This window comes from Schistocerca americana, chromosome 1 (genome assembly GCF_021461395.2).
Source record: "Schistocerca americana isolate TAMUIC-IGC-003095 chromosome 1, iqSchAmer2.1, whole genome shotgun sequence".
In the NCBI taxonomy this organism is placed as follows: domain Eukaryota; kingdom Metazoa; phylum Arthropoda; class Insecta; order Orthoptera; family Acrididae; genus Schistocerca; species Schistocerca americana.
Window position 1 is genome coordinate 943,979,721 of NC_060119.1, and position 13,591 is coordinate 943,993,311.

At 37.6% G+C, this 13,591-nt stretch overlaps 1 protein-coding gene across 1 annotated transcript in view; it reads right to left on the minus strand.

The window, feature by feature from the left end:
- Window positions 1-235: 235 nt before the first annotated feature.
- Window positions 236-13,591, minus strand: part of LOC124548166 (leukocyte surface antigen CD53-like) — a 141,864-nt gene continuing 128,508 nt past the window's right edge. Inside the window, exon 6 of the mRNA XM_047125159.1 lies at window positions 236-2,735. The gene's annotated coding sequence lies outside the window, so the exon portion shown is untranslated. The remainder of the gene's footprint in view (window positions 2,736-13,591) is intronic.

The window sequence follows — 13,591 nt, forward strand, 5'->3', positions numbered from 1 at the left end:
ATTCAGTTCAAACTCTTTATTCATCCATTAACAATATACATTGTGTGGATGTAGTCAATTACAATATAGTTTCTTATCTTTAATTCGTTTCAAAAACTTGGATAATAAATACAAATATTTTATATCAGTGTATATAAATAATATTACTTTTCCATATTCAGATATTCTTCAATGTTATAAAAACTATGTGTTAGTAAAAATTGTTTAAGATGTACTTTGAATTTATGAAATTCTTTAATTTTCTTTATTGTAGAAGGCAATGCACTAAAAATATTTTAGGCTGGTACTTTACACTTCTTTGGTAGAGTGATCCTTTGAGGGTGTCTGTGAAAATCATCCCTGTTCCTTGTTTCATGGTTATGAACCTGATTATTTAATGTTGAAAATTCCTGATGAGTTTTCAGAAATAATACACATTCATGGATGTATATGCTAGGAAGAGTCATTATTTTAAATTTTTTAAATATTTCCGTGCATGACACTCTATAGGGAACCCCTTTCATTATTGTAATAGCCCTTTTTTGAAGTTTGAAAGATTGTTTTGCCATACCTGTATTCCCCCAAAAGATCACACCATATCTAAGTAAACTGTTCATGTAAGCATAATAGGCACAAAGCAGTGATTCAGTGTTGCAACATTCTTGGAACATTCTTAGCACCTAGCAGCATTTACTTAATTTTCTACTCAAACCTTCTAGATGATTTTCCCATCTCAAGTGCTCATCCACTCATATACCTAGGAATTTGGTGTATGGGCCTTGTGCAATAACATAGTTCCCTAACTATGGTGCTATGTCCACATAATATACGTATATTGGCTACCTGTTGAGCATCTTCTATCACTTTGCCCTCACGTTTAATTTTGAAATTATGAGTCTTGGTTTTACATTTTCCTATGCTATTGTTTATAACCTTCCAAATCGATTTTAATTTAATGCTACCCTTATTAATGTATGACTCGTTGCTTAGTCTTTTTGCTGCCTGTAAAATATTCCTATAGATCTTTTATTTTTCCTATACTATGGTTTTATTGTTGTATTTATTTTAGCATGTTTGCTTTCGTTTCTAAGGGTGATTGCTAATTTTTTAATCCCTTGTGTTACCCATGTGTTTGTCTTCTCACTGACTTTAATTCTTTTGAATGGGAACGCTGCATCATAGCAATATTTATAAACAGTGAGATAACTGTCATACTTTTTGTCTAAATCATCAGTTTGTTCTATGGCCCATTGCACCCTTTTTAGCATACTATTAAATACCCTTATGTTGTTTGGATTAATAAGTCTTCTTTGTACATATTTTTCAGTGACTGTGTATTTCTTATTGTTCTCCTTCCATATCATCATTTTTAAAGCCATATGGTCAGAAAAGCCTGTATCTCTTACTTCAATATTGTACTTACAGCTTTGTTTGTTGGTAAATATCTGATCAAGTGCTGCTTCACACCCATCCCCATATCTGGTAATTTCCTGCACTGTATGTTGCATGATTGTGTGTTAAACAGATTTAATAATTTTACCTTGTTCTTATTACTTTTGTTAAAATTAATGTTAAAGTCACCAAGAATTATTGTGTATTTTGACCTGCTTCTCAATTTATTTAAAAGATCATCTATATAGTATAAGAACCAGATAAAGTCACCTCATGGGGACCTACAGATGCAAGCAATGATAGTTTGACAGTCTGTAAGTTCACAAATACAACATTCAAAATCTTTTTCTACACACTTCACCTTGCTAAGTTTTGCCTCTTTAGATTTAACATTACTTCTAACACAAATGCATACACCTCCGCAATTATAAGTTTTCCTGCAAAAGCTACTTGTTAAATCAAAGTCTGATATATTTGCTGCACAAATCTGAGTGTCCTGAAGCCAGGTCACTGATACACAGCACAGAAACCTCCTTAAGATTGCAGTTTAAAATTACTTCCAGCTCACACATTTTGTTGCCTAGTCCTTGTACATTCTTATACAGCAAAGTCAAGCCACTTAGGTTTCGTGCACAGCTCACTTTAGTGTCCCCTTCAGGTTTTGACCAAGTCTCACATATTTCAGGCTAGGTCAGCCTTATACGTTTCCCTCATCTGGTTCTGAGTTTTGAGACATATGTTCCAAATTGCTGATACAATATAATTTGTTATTTACCATACTAAGTATTTTTTTGGGCCAGCTGTATCTTTCCTATTCCACTTACGCCTTGACCATGTCTTGTATGACAAATTCCCAAGTAGTTACAATTGTCAGAGGGTTCATGGATACAGCTGATACATTCCTTAATATCTAAACGCATTACATTTTTAAACTGTTTGCAAATTGTTTCAAAATATTTGCTAGCTTTGGTTATTTCTCTGTTTACACATAACGTTTCAATTAACTCGTAACAGTGAGGTATTTTAAATAATACAACATATCTGTTCGTTAACTTGCCCAGTGAGGTCTTCAGAGCTGTTGCTGCTGCAGCTGTTTCGTTATGGTATACATCATTGGAACCATAAGAATTGCAAAGTCACTCCTTGAGAAATTACAGCGGTCTTCAGTGTTGGTGAGGATCTGGTTGAATCTTGTTCCAGGTTTCACTATGCCTTCAATTTTAATGTTTTTTGAGTCGTCACAGTCTTTGTTTTTGTAGCCATCCCTCTTCCAAAACTATCAGAGTAGATTCTGATGTGTGTTGTTTTTTCTCTTCGTATTTCTTGACTCTGTGCTCTATCTTGTTCTTTATCTCTTGCATAAACTATGGGAAAGGAACGAAATGGAAAGAGCAGAATTTAATCATTGTCAATTTTTGTTTAAGAATGATGAATAAAGTTTGTACATATGGCATAGATTTGGATACACCACACAGTTTCAGGTAGATTATATAATGGTAAGACAGTGAAACGTACCAATACATTGTCGTTGGCGTAAGAATGAACCAACTGTTGACCTGAGGGGTCAAGCTGCCACATTTATAGGCTTACATAAATTTTGTAAAACCAATATTTCATTTATCTGGTCATTTTAGAACTCAAGTTATTACACTTATTCATATTCTGTCATTAATTTGGTTTCAACCTTAGCAAGCATACAAATCTACGCTGGTCGGACTCTTACTAATCGATACCTTGAGCATAAAACATAAACAGTTCTCATTTTCTAATTCCAGAATATCTTTTAGAAAAAGTAAAACTAGCTTTTCGTTAGTTTTTATAGACTAAACGCATAAACATGTTAGGAAAATTTTCCAATAAATAATCTTCATGAAATAGGCAACATAATAAAAAGCTTTATTATCGATCACATTTTGTGAATTTCAATACTGAAGGCTAAAATCCTTGTAAAACTTTATATTGCAGTGTGAAAGGAACAAATTAATGCGTAACTGTATGAAGATAGTCACTAGATACCAGCAAGTTTTTGATCGTAATCGTGAATTTTCTGTTTCTAATAATGAATGACGTAAGCAGTGATTGTTGGAAATAAATGCCCACGGTGTCGAATCAGTCGTCAGGGCCTCAGTTATCCGAAAGATTTTTGTGAGCCAGTTTTCTCACAGTTTTACGTATAAAATATATAATTCTGAAACAGAACATTGTGTCAACCTGAATTTCTTGAAACTTCTCTTGGCACTACCAAATCATTAATTTCAATGTCAAGAACTCAGCAGGTTGCAGCAAATTTTAATGGAGCAGATACTCACAAAATTATTTTACAGTTACTGCAGTTTCGGAGATCGCTGAGACATGAAGATGAGTACAGGTATTTGTCAGTTAACTGTTACACCCTGTTATATTTCAACAGAGAATTAGGAAAGAAATTTTAAAGCTACAAAAGATCTGTGGGAGCAGATAGTTGATTTGTTATGAAATGCTGGATGAAACTGAAGAAACTGCGGAAGGGTAGGAAAGTAAGTAGATTCATCCTGGATATGCTGAAACATCAAGAAATTACTGAAAGTGTCAAGATCATAGACTGAAATAAGAAATAGAAATACAGTACCAGATGGATGGGTAGGAAAGTATAGGGAGCATAGGAGCAACTACACAGTGAGACAAAACCTAGTAGAAATCTATGAATAACATAGGAAATGTTCAATTTAATTGATAGAAGGAGATAACATGGAAGTTCAACAAATCAAGGGAAAAAAGGAATAGCCTACTGTATTTAAAAGATGACATACACAGAACGTATAAAAAGCCAAATTGGGAGTGCCTAGAGGAAGATTAGTCATGGATTACTAGGAGATAGGTAGATGTCACATTTTTTGTCATCAATCTTCTGACTTATTTCTTCCATCACCATGCCCTCTCATGTGCTAATCTTTGTGTTACATTTAACTTAAACATTTATTTTAATAGTACAATAAATGCATTATATTTGATCTTGCTTTAACAGTAGTAGTTTTTGTACATTCTTGCTTCATGTCTGTTGTACTTCACATGGTTTAAGAGTTCTGCCATTGAGTAGAAGCAGTGATCTAATAAGAATGCCTTTAGTTATAGAAACATAGAAAAATATAGCAAATGAATAAATAACTTTAATTCTATGTGGCAGACTATTGTACATTTGTATTGTGCTATTTGTACTGGAGGTTTTAAAGGTTGTTCTCCTTACTGACTGAACAAGGAGTTTGTCTTTTTGCTTGGTATTATGTTCGTGTTAATTAGACTTTTTATTTATCACTTTGATAGTTTCCCTTACATACACTCCTGGAAATTGAAATAAGAACACCGTGAATTCATTGTCCCAGGAAGGGGAAACTTTATTGACACATTCCTGGGGTCAGATACATCACATGATCACACTGACAGAACCACAGGCACATAGACACAGGCAACAGAGCATGCACAATGTCGGCACTAGTACAGTGTATATCCACCTTTCGCAGCAATGCAGGCTGCTATTCTCCCATGGAGACGATCGTAGAGATGCTGGATGTAGTCCTGTGGAACGGCTTGCCATGCCATTTCCACCTGGCGCCTCAGTTGGACCAGCGTTCGTGCTGTACGTGCAGACCGCATGAGACGACGCTTCATCCAGTCCCAAACGTGCTCAATGGGGGACAGATCCGGAGATCTTGCTGGCCAGGGTAGTTGACTTACACCTTCTAGAGCACGTTGGGTGGCACGGGATACATGCGGACGTGCATTGTCCTGTTGGAACAGCAAGTTCCCTTGCCGGTCTAGGAATGGTAGAACGATGGGTTCGATGACGGTTTGGATGTACCGTGCACTATTCAGTGTCCCCTCGACGATCACCAGTGGTGTACGGCCAGTGTAGGAGATCGCTCCCCACACCATGATGCCGGGTGTTGGTGTGCCTCGGTCGTATGCAGTCCTGATTGTGGCGCTCACCTGCACGGCGCCAAACACGCATACGACCATCATTGGCACCAAGGCAGAAGCGACTCTCATCGCTGAAGACGACACGTCTCCATTCGTCCCTCCATTCACGCCTGTCGCGACACCACTGGAGGCGGGCTGCACGATGTTGGGGCGTGAGCGGAAGACGGCCTAACGGTGTGCGGGACCGTAGGCCAGCTTCATGGAGACGGTTGCGATTGGTCCTCGCCGATACCCCAGGAGCAACAGTGTCCCTAATTTGCTGGGAAGTGGCGGTGCGGTCCCCTACGGCACTGCGTAGGATCCTACGGTCTTGGCGTGCATCCGTGCGTCGCTGCGGTCCGGTCCCAGGTCGACGGGCACGTGCACCTTCCGCCGACCACTGGCGACAACATCGATGTACTGTGGAGACCTCACGCCCCACGTGTTGAGCTATTCGGTGGTACGTCCACCCGGCCTCCCGCATGCCCACTATACGCCCTCGCTCAAAGTCCGTCAACTGCACATACGGTTCACGTCCACGCTGTCGCGGCATGCTACCAGTGTTAAAGACTGCGATGGAGCTCGGTATGCCACGGCAAACTGGCTGACACTGACGGCGGCGGTGCACAAATGCTGCGCAGCTAGCGCCGTTCGACGGCCGACACCGCGGTTCCTGGTGTGTCCGCTGTGCCGTGCGTGTGATCATTGCTTGTACAGCCCTCTCGCAGTGTCCGGAGCAAGTATGGTGGGTCTGACACACCGGTGTCAATGTGTTCTTTTTTCCATTTCCAGGAGTGTATTTACAATTTTGAGGGAGGATGAAAGACTTCTGAAAGAGGGGCCTACTTGAGTTAGTCTGTTTTGCCTTGTGCATTGCTCTTATAGCTCCTTTTTGTCGGGAAGATTACTGACCCAGCAGCAGTGCTACCCCAGAATATACCCCACAATCAGGACTGCATACGACCGAGGCACACAGGACCAACACCTGGCATCGTGGTGTGGGGAGCGATCTCCTACACTCGCCGTACACCACTGGTGATCGTCGAGGGGACACTGAATAGTGCATGGTACATCCAAACCGTCATCGAACCCATCGTTCTACCATTCCTAGACCGGCAAGGGAACTTGCTGTTCCAACAGGACAATGTACGTCCGCATGTATCCCGTGCCACCCAACGTGCTCTAGAAGGTGTAAGTCAACTACCCTGGCCAGCAAGATCTCCGGATCTGTCCCCCATTGAGCATGTTTGGGACTGGATGAAGCGTCGTCTCACGCGGTCTTCACGTCCAGCACGAACGCTGGTCCAACTGAGGCGCCAGGTGGAAATGGCATGGCAACCCGTTCCACAGGACTACATCCAGCATCTCTACGATCGTCTCCATGGGAGAATAGCAGCCTGCATTGCTGCGAAAGGTGGATGTACACTGTACTAGTGCCGACATTGTGCATGCTCTGTTGCCTGTGTCTATGTGCCTGTGGTTCTGTCAGTGTGATCATGTGATGTATCTGACCCCAGGAATGTGTCAATATAGTTTCCCCTTCCTGGGACAATGAATTCACGGTGTTCTTATTTCAATTTCCAGGAGTGTAATTCCACACGGTAGAATTCTGTGGAACTGGGCAAACTATGCAATTTTAACCGTGTGGAAGCTTGCTTTGTGTGCAAGTGAGAGTAGACTGTAGCATACTTTTTCCAATGTCTCATTTGTTAGTATTATATGTCTCTGCTATTGAAAATAATTTTGAAGCCATATACCGGTATCTAAAAATTTTGTTTCCACTGGAGGTGTTCTCCCCACTGGAATTTATTGTCACAAAAGTGTTGCAAGCTTCCCCTTTCAAACAGAAATTAAACACAGTTGTATTGGAAGTGTCTATTATTAGTTTATTTCCACCAAACCAGTCATTTAGCTGGTCTGTGACTTTATTTATGTTTTGTTGTAGCTGTGTTTGTGTTTCCCCTGTAAGAAGGATGCTTGTGTCATCTGCAAACAAAATATTTAGTTGTGATTCTATGCTCACATCTAGGTTATTTATATATAGAAGGAAAAGAGTAAGCCCAAGAATGGACCCTTGAGGGACTCCAGTTTTGATTATTCCCGCATCTGAAAAATATGTTCTAGTGCTATCATTTAGTTCATATGTTATTACTACTTTTTGTTTCTGGTTTATGAGATTTCAGGAGAACCACTTTAGTGCCGTGCTCGTAATGCCATACTTTTTGAGAGTTTCCAAAATGGTTATGTGGCCCAAAATGTCAAAAGCTTTGCTTAGATATAAGAAAATACCAGTGGCATATTGTTTATTATCCAGTGCTTTTAGAGCATTTTGTAATAAATAATATATGGCACTCAACGTAAACCATTTTGGGCATCAGCATGGATTTTGTTCTTATCCAGAAATTCCATTAATCTGTTACATATGATTCTTTCAATGAATCTGCCAAAGACTGATAATAATGAGACTGCTCTGTAGTTTTCCAAATTTGCTTTTTCACCTTTTTTAGTAACAGGATCAGTTTCGCAATTTTAAGCCAGTTAGGAAAGTTTCCAGTTGAGAAAGATGACTTGATTATCTCTGCAAGTGGTATTGAAATGTTTATAATACATTCCTTTATGATGAAGTCCAGAATACTATCAACTCCTGAGGATGTTTTGCTGAAGGTTTTGCCACACTGAGTGGCTACGCGATTAGAGGTGCCATTTCAAAGATTGTGCAGCCCCTCCTGCCGGAGGTTCGAGTCCTCCCTTGGGTGTGTGTGTGTGTGTGTGTGTGTGTTGTTCTTACCATAAGTTAGTTTAAGTACTGTTTAAGTCTAGGGACCGATGACCTCAGCAGTCCCTTAGGAATTCACAAACACTCTAAAGGTTTTTGCTCTATGAATGATTTCATTCAGGGATGTGTCATAGAGATAGATTGGCTGGGGGCAAGAATTTACTTTATTCTGTTGATTAATTGGGCTATCTTCCTTATCATTAGTTATTAGATTTTTTGTATTGTCTTCTTAGTAACGCCTGAAGAGATTTGCAATCTGCTGCAGGGCATTAATTCTCTTGTTGTCACATTTCACATTTTCCTTCTTACTATTTTCTTCCTACTTTATTACCTTCCAGATTGTTGGGATTTTATTTTCTGACTCTGGCATAATATCATCATTGGCTATTATTTCTGCTCGATGTCTGTGTTTTCTATACACCTGAGTATATTTCGTGATACAACTGTTAAGGAGAGGGGATATGTTGTGGTTTTTTTCTGTAGCTGAACAGTTTTGTATTTGTAATTGTATTTTATTCATATTTGTATTTTATTTGTCTCAGACATCTACAGGTTATCTGATTGTGCTGTACAGGAGACACCTCAATTTTTTTTGTTGTCCTTGACTTTGCTTTTAGATTTGTGTTCCTTGCCACTCATGTTTTGAGAGGAAGTACTGTTGAAGATGTCAGAGAACCTTGTAAACTTTTTGTTGGTGTCATGTGACTGATAAACTGCTTCCCACCTTTTTCTTGATAACAAGTGATTGAATGTTTCTATGCATTGGGTGTTGAAACTTCTTGCAGTCACAGTCCTTTTATAGTTTTATTTGGGTAGTGAACAGTCTAAGAGGGTTACCACTTGAGCTTCCGATCACTAAAACTGGTATTTACACATTTTGCTGCATACCAGTAGGGTATGTTAACAAATATTTGGTCCACAGCAGTGTCAAAAGTTTTTGTGATTCTTATTGGGTTTGTAATTGTTTGTTTTAAATTGAAAGTATCTGTTAGTTTGAGCAACAGGTCTTTTCTCCTGCTTTTTGCAAGGAAGTCATTGTTGAAATTCCAGTACAGTACTATTGATTTCTAGCCTACAAGTATCCTATTTAGTAATATTTCAAGTTTATTGACAAATGCCTCAAAGTTCCCATTTGGAGAGAGGTAGATACACACGAAAAACTGTATTTGCACCACTGACTTCTACAAATGTTGCTTCAAATTCTCTTTCTGTATTGAGGTACTGAAAACTATCAAAACTACCAATAGTTTTGAATTTCAACCCACTTTTAATTAAAATAGCAGTACCTCCATTTTTGTATTTTCTTCTACAGAAGTAGTTCGCAAGTGTGTAGCCTGGTATTGTAAATGAAGCAATCTGATCTGCCTTTAACCAGCGTTCTGAGAAACATAGAACACTGACAAAATCTCTTTATATCAGAACACTACGTCCTCAGCTGTTTGTTAGATGTATTACAATATCTATTATGGTCTAGTTTTTGCCCCTACATTCCCTCTAGTACCATGCTGTCGTAACTAATGTCTGATCACCTTGTCTCTTCTTCTAACTAGTGTTTCCCATACATCCATTTCCTTGCCAGTTCTGCTGAGAACCTTCTCAATTCTCTTCTTATCAGTCCACTTAAATTTTAACTTTCCTCTTTTGCTGTTTTCCCACCGTCCATGATAACTACCAAAGAATGTTGCACTTAAGATGTCCATTCTCAAAATTTCTTCCTCATATTACAATCTATGTTTGACATTAGTAGACTCCTTTCAGCAAGGAATGCCCACTTTGCCTGTGATTGTCTACTTTTTCTATACCTAGTTTCTTCTGTGTAGCTTAATTTTGCTTCAAAAGTAACAGATATTCTTTGCTTCATCTGCTACGTGGTCACCATTATCAGCTGAGATGATGAGCTAGAGAGAGTACTAAGCAAATAACAGAAGGAGGAAAGATGGAAGGAATATAGAGAAGGACTATATGAGGGAAACAAATGTGAATAGAATAGTGTAGAAAGTGAAGAGGAAGCTGATGAAATGAAATTGGGATACAATACTGCAAGAAGAATTTGACAAAGCATTTTGCACTGAAGGACCTAAGCCACTTGGAGCAGGCAACATTCTCTCAGAATTTTTGTGACTTTTTGGAGACCTTACCATAGCAAAACAATTCCAGCTGGTAACTTATGTAAGATATATGAAACAAGTGAAAATCCTTCAGACTTCAAGAGAAATGTAATAATTCCAATTCCAAAGCTGCCTGATGCTAACAGGTGTGAGTATTATCAATCCATCAGTCTACTAAGTCATAGCTGGAAAATACTGACACAAATTATATACAGAAGAATGGAAAAACTGGTGGAAGCTGAACTCAGGAAAGATCATTATGGGTTGCAGAGAAATGTAATATTTGTGGATTTTGATAAAGCTTTGCACAATGTTGACTGGAATACATTTGCTAAATTTTGAAGGTAGTAGGGATAAAAAAAAAAAAAAAAAAAAACAGGATGGGAAAGGTTATCTATGACATATACAGAAATAAGACTACAGTTATAAGAGTTGAAGAACATGAAAGAGAAGGGGTAGCTTGGTATGTAACCTATCCCCCATGTTGTTCAATCTGTTTCATGAGAAAGCAATAAACGAATCCAAGGAGAAATTTGGATGCAGAATTGTAGCTCAGGGAGAAGAAATTAAAGCCTTGAGATTTACTTTCTATCAGAGATGGTAAAGAACTTAGGATATTAATTGAATGAAATTGGCGGTGTACTTAAAATAGATTGTAAGGTGAATCTCAAGAAAAATTAAGTGAAAGTAATAGAATGTAACTGAACTGAATTAAACAACATTGAGAAAATTAGATTAGGAAATGAGACATTGAAACTAGTAGCTGCATTTTGTTGTTTGGGCAGCAAAATAACTAATGATGGTTAAAGTAAAGAATGTATAAAATACAGATTCACTATCAGATAAAAGTGTTTCCAAAAGAGAAGTTCATTAACACTGAATATAAATTTAAATATTAAAAAGTTTTTTCTGGAGGTATTCATCTGTAGTGTTGGTTTGTACAGAATTAAAACATGGATGATAAATAGTCAAACAAGAAGGGTATAGAAGTTTTGGAAGTGTGGTACTACAAAATAATGATGAAGATTAGTCAGATAATTGTTGTTGTAATCATCCATTATTGGTCCATAAATAATTTTATTGAGGAGGTAAACTACGATATGTGACAAGTCTGTATTGGTATGCATCTTATCATTAATTATCTAGTAAGTTAATTAATTTCAGTTATTTTGAAATCTGTTCACAGAAAGAGTGGAACCACTGCTTTTCATTGAATGCTAACTACTGTACACTTCATATTCTGCTGATTAGCTCAAAATATGTTTCATACAATCTTGTTATCACTACTTCAGTTAGCCATATTTTTTAATGAATGATGTTCTAAAGAAAATTATGTATCTTAATGGAATAAGTATACTCAAATTAATCATTTGGACAGTAAATTTAGATGGAACTATTCCTAAATAACATTTTGAATTATTGATGTACCAGTATATTCTGATACTACACATGACATATGCAGCAGTATTGAAAACAGGATAGAAATTAGAAAAAAATTAGTTGTTGATTGGAGTAGAAGACATAAAAGTTTTCAAGTTGCTTAGTCTCAACTGCATACACGTAGAACAGTATTAAAAATTTAGACAGTTTCGACTTAGAAGGAACAAAAATTTAAAATATGGTTTTAATTAATAATTTAATTATTACTGTCCTTAAATATGTATATCTTTACAAACCATGAAATAACAACATTTGCTTAAAATTTAGTGAAATAGAGGAATAGTGGACAGACATATAAACTAGAAGATGAGCACTGTAGTTCAGCTTCCAAACTTATGTTGCTCTTCAAACTGTGCGCACAGGGCTGGTTTAAGGATCAAGCAACACAATTTGCCACTCGGGGCACTAAGTAAAAGGGGGCCAGAAGCACTCGTGCAGAATTTTGTATACAGGGTGTATCAGGAGGGAAAACTGACATAGGCAAAAGAATGTATATTGTGGGAGGGGGAGGGGCACCAACTGATCTGTAGCATGTACCCCCCCCCCCCCCCCCCTCTTTCTCTCTCTGTCTCAGAGAGTGAGAGTGAGGTGATTAAGGAACAACTGCTCATCATTGCCTGTGATAAGTAAATAGTATTTGCTATTTAGAAGGATGTGTAGCTAAGCAGCACTGTTCTGGTACTGATAGATGAGCAGAAATGTGTTTCACTCAGCAGTGGATATGTTACTTAACAGGTATGTAAAAAGTGAAATACAAGAAAAAACTTTTAAACCACTACAACACAAAGGAATTATATCAGTACAAACATAAACTATGGAGTGTAAAAAGTTTGTGAAATGATCAAGAGCAGCACACTGGGTAGGTAACAAAAATAATAATGCATTTAGAGAATAAATTTTTCACAGTGGCCAAGAGTCTGCATCTATTTTATACATAAATTTGATTTATACCTTCTAACATAATATTTTAGGAGCTACTACAACAATCTTTACAACTGTTTTTAATATACACTTGTATTACATTGATTTACATTTGGGCATATGTTCTATTTCTACTATGTTTCTTATTTTCAGACACTATGAAACATAATTATAATACTGACATGCATGACTATGGCTCAAGACTCATTATAGAATGCAACCACATTTAAATCAAGGACAAGTTTTTGAGTTACAGATCTTGGATTTTCATTTGTCTGTCACTAACTTCAAATTCATAGAATTCACTTTGCCTTGATACCTCCTTTACCACTGTTTATTCCCAGTCTATAAGTTGATCAGCTATAATTAAGTAGTTTTGGTATTTTAAAAATTTGTTGGATAAAATAAGTTAGTGTCTGAAATTTTGTTCAACATGTGAGTATAGTTTGATTATCTTAGTAAAAAAACAGCCTTTACTACTTTCTAAAATAAATGACCTAGAACATTCTTCCATCTTTCATAGGAACCTGTTGACAACCACTCACATGAAAAGATATAATGGTGTTACATAGTTACACATTTTACAACCGTTTTAGTTAGAAAAGTTTGACCAACTGGTATGTGTATGTTTTCTGATATTGTATTCTTTTCAGTCACTGTTTTTATATATATACACAAGCACACTCAGAGAAAGAGTGTAGGAGGAGCAGATGTAGGAGGAATCCTGCATCACTACTCATCATAAGGTCCTAGTGCAGGTTGTTTGTTGTTACCTTTCTCCAACCTGCTATGAAGTGTAAAGTGTGTACCTGTGTCATGTGGATAACTGTTATGAGTTTTTGTACTGTGTAGTCTTGGGGTGGTGCTGTTATGGACAAAGAGGAGGGAGAGATGAAACCATGTGCTGGCATATAGCATACTCCTCTCGAAAAGCCCTAAGGGGCCCACCAAGTTTAAATCCCCATCTGATGGATGCATCACCATCAACAGTGTCACATGTTCTCACTTCATGTAACACTGTGGAGAAATCAGAAATCTGACC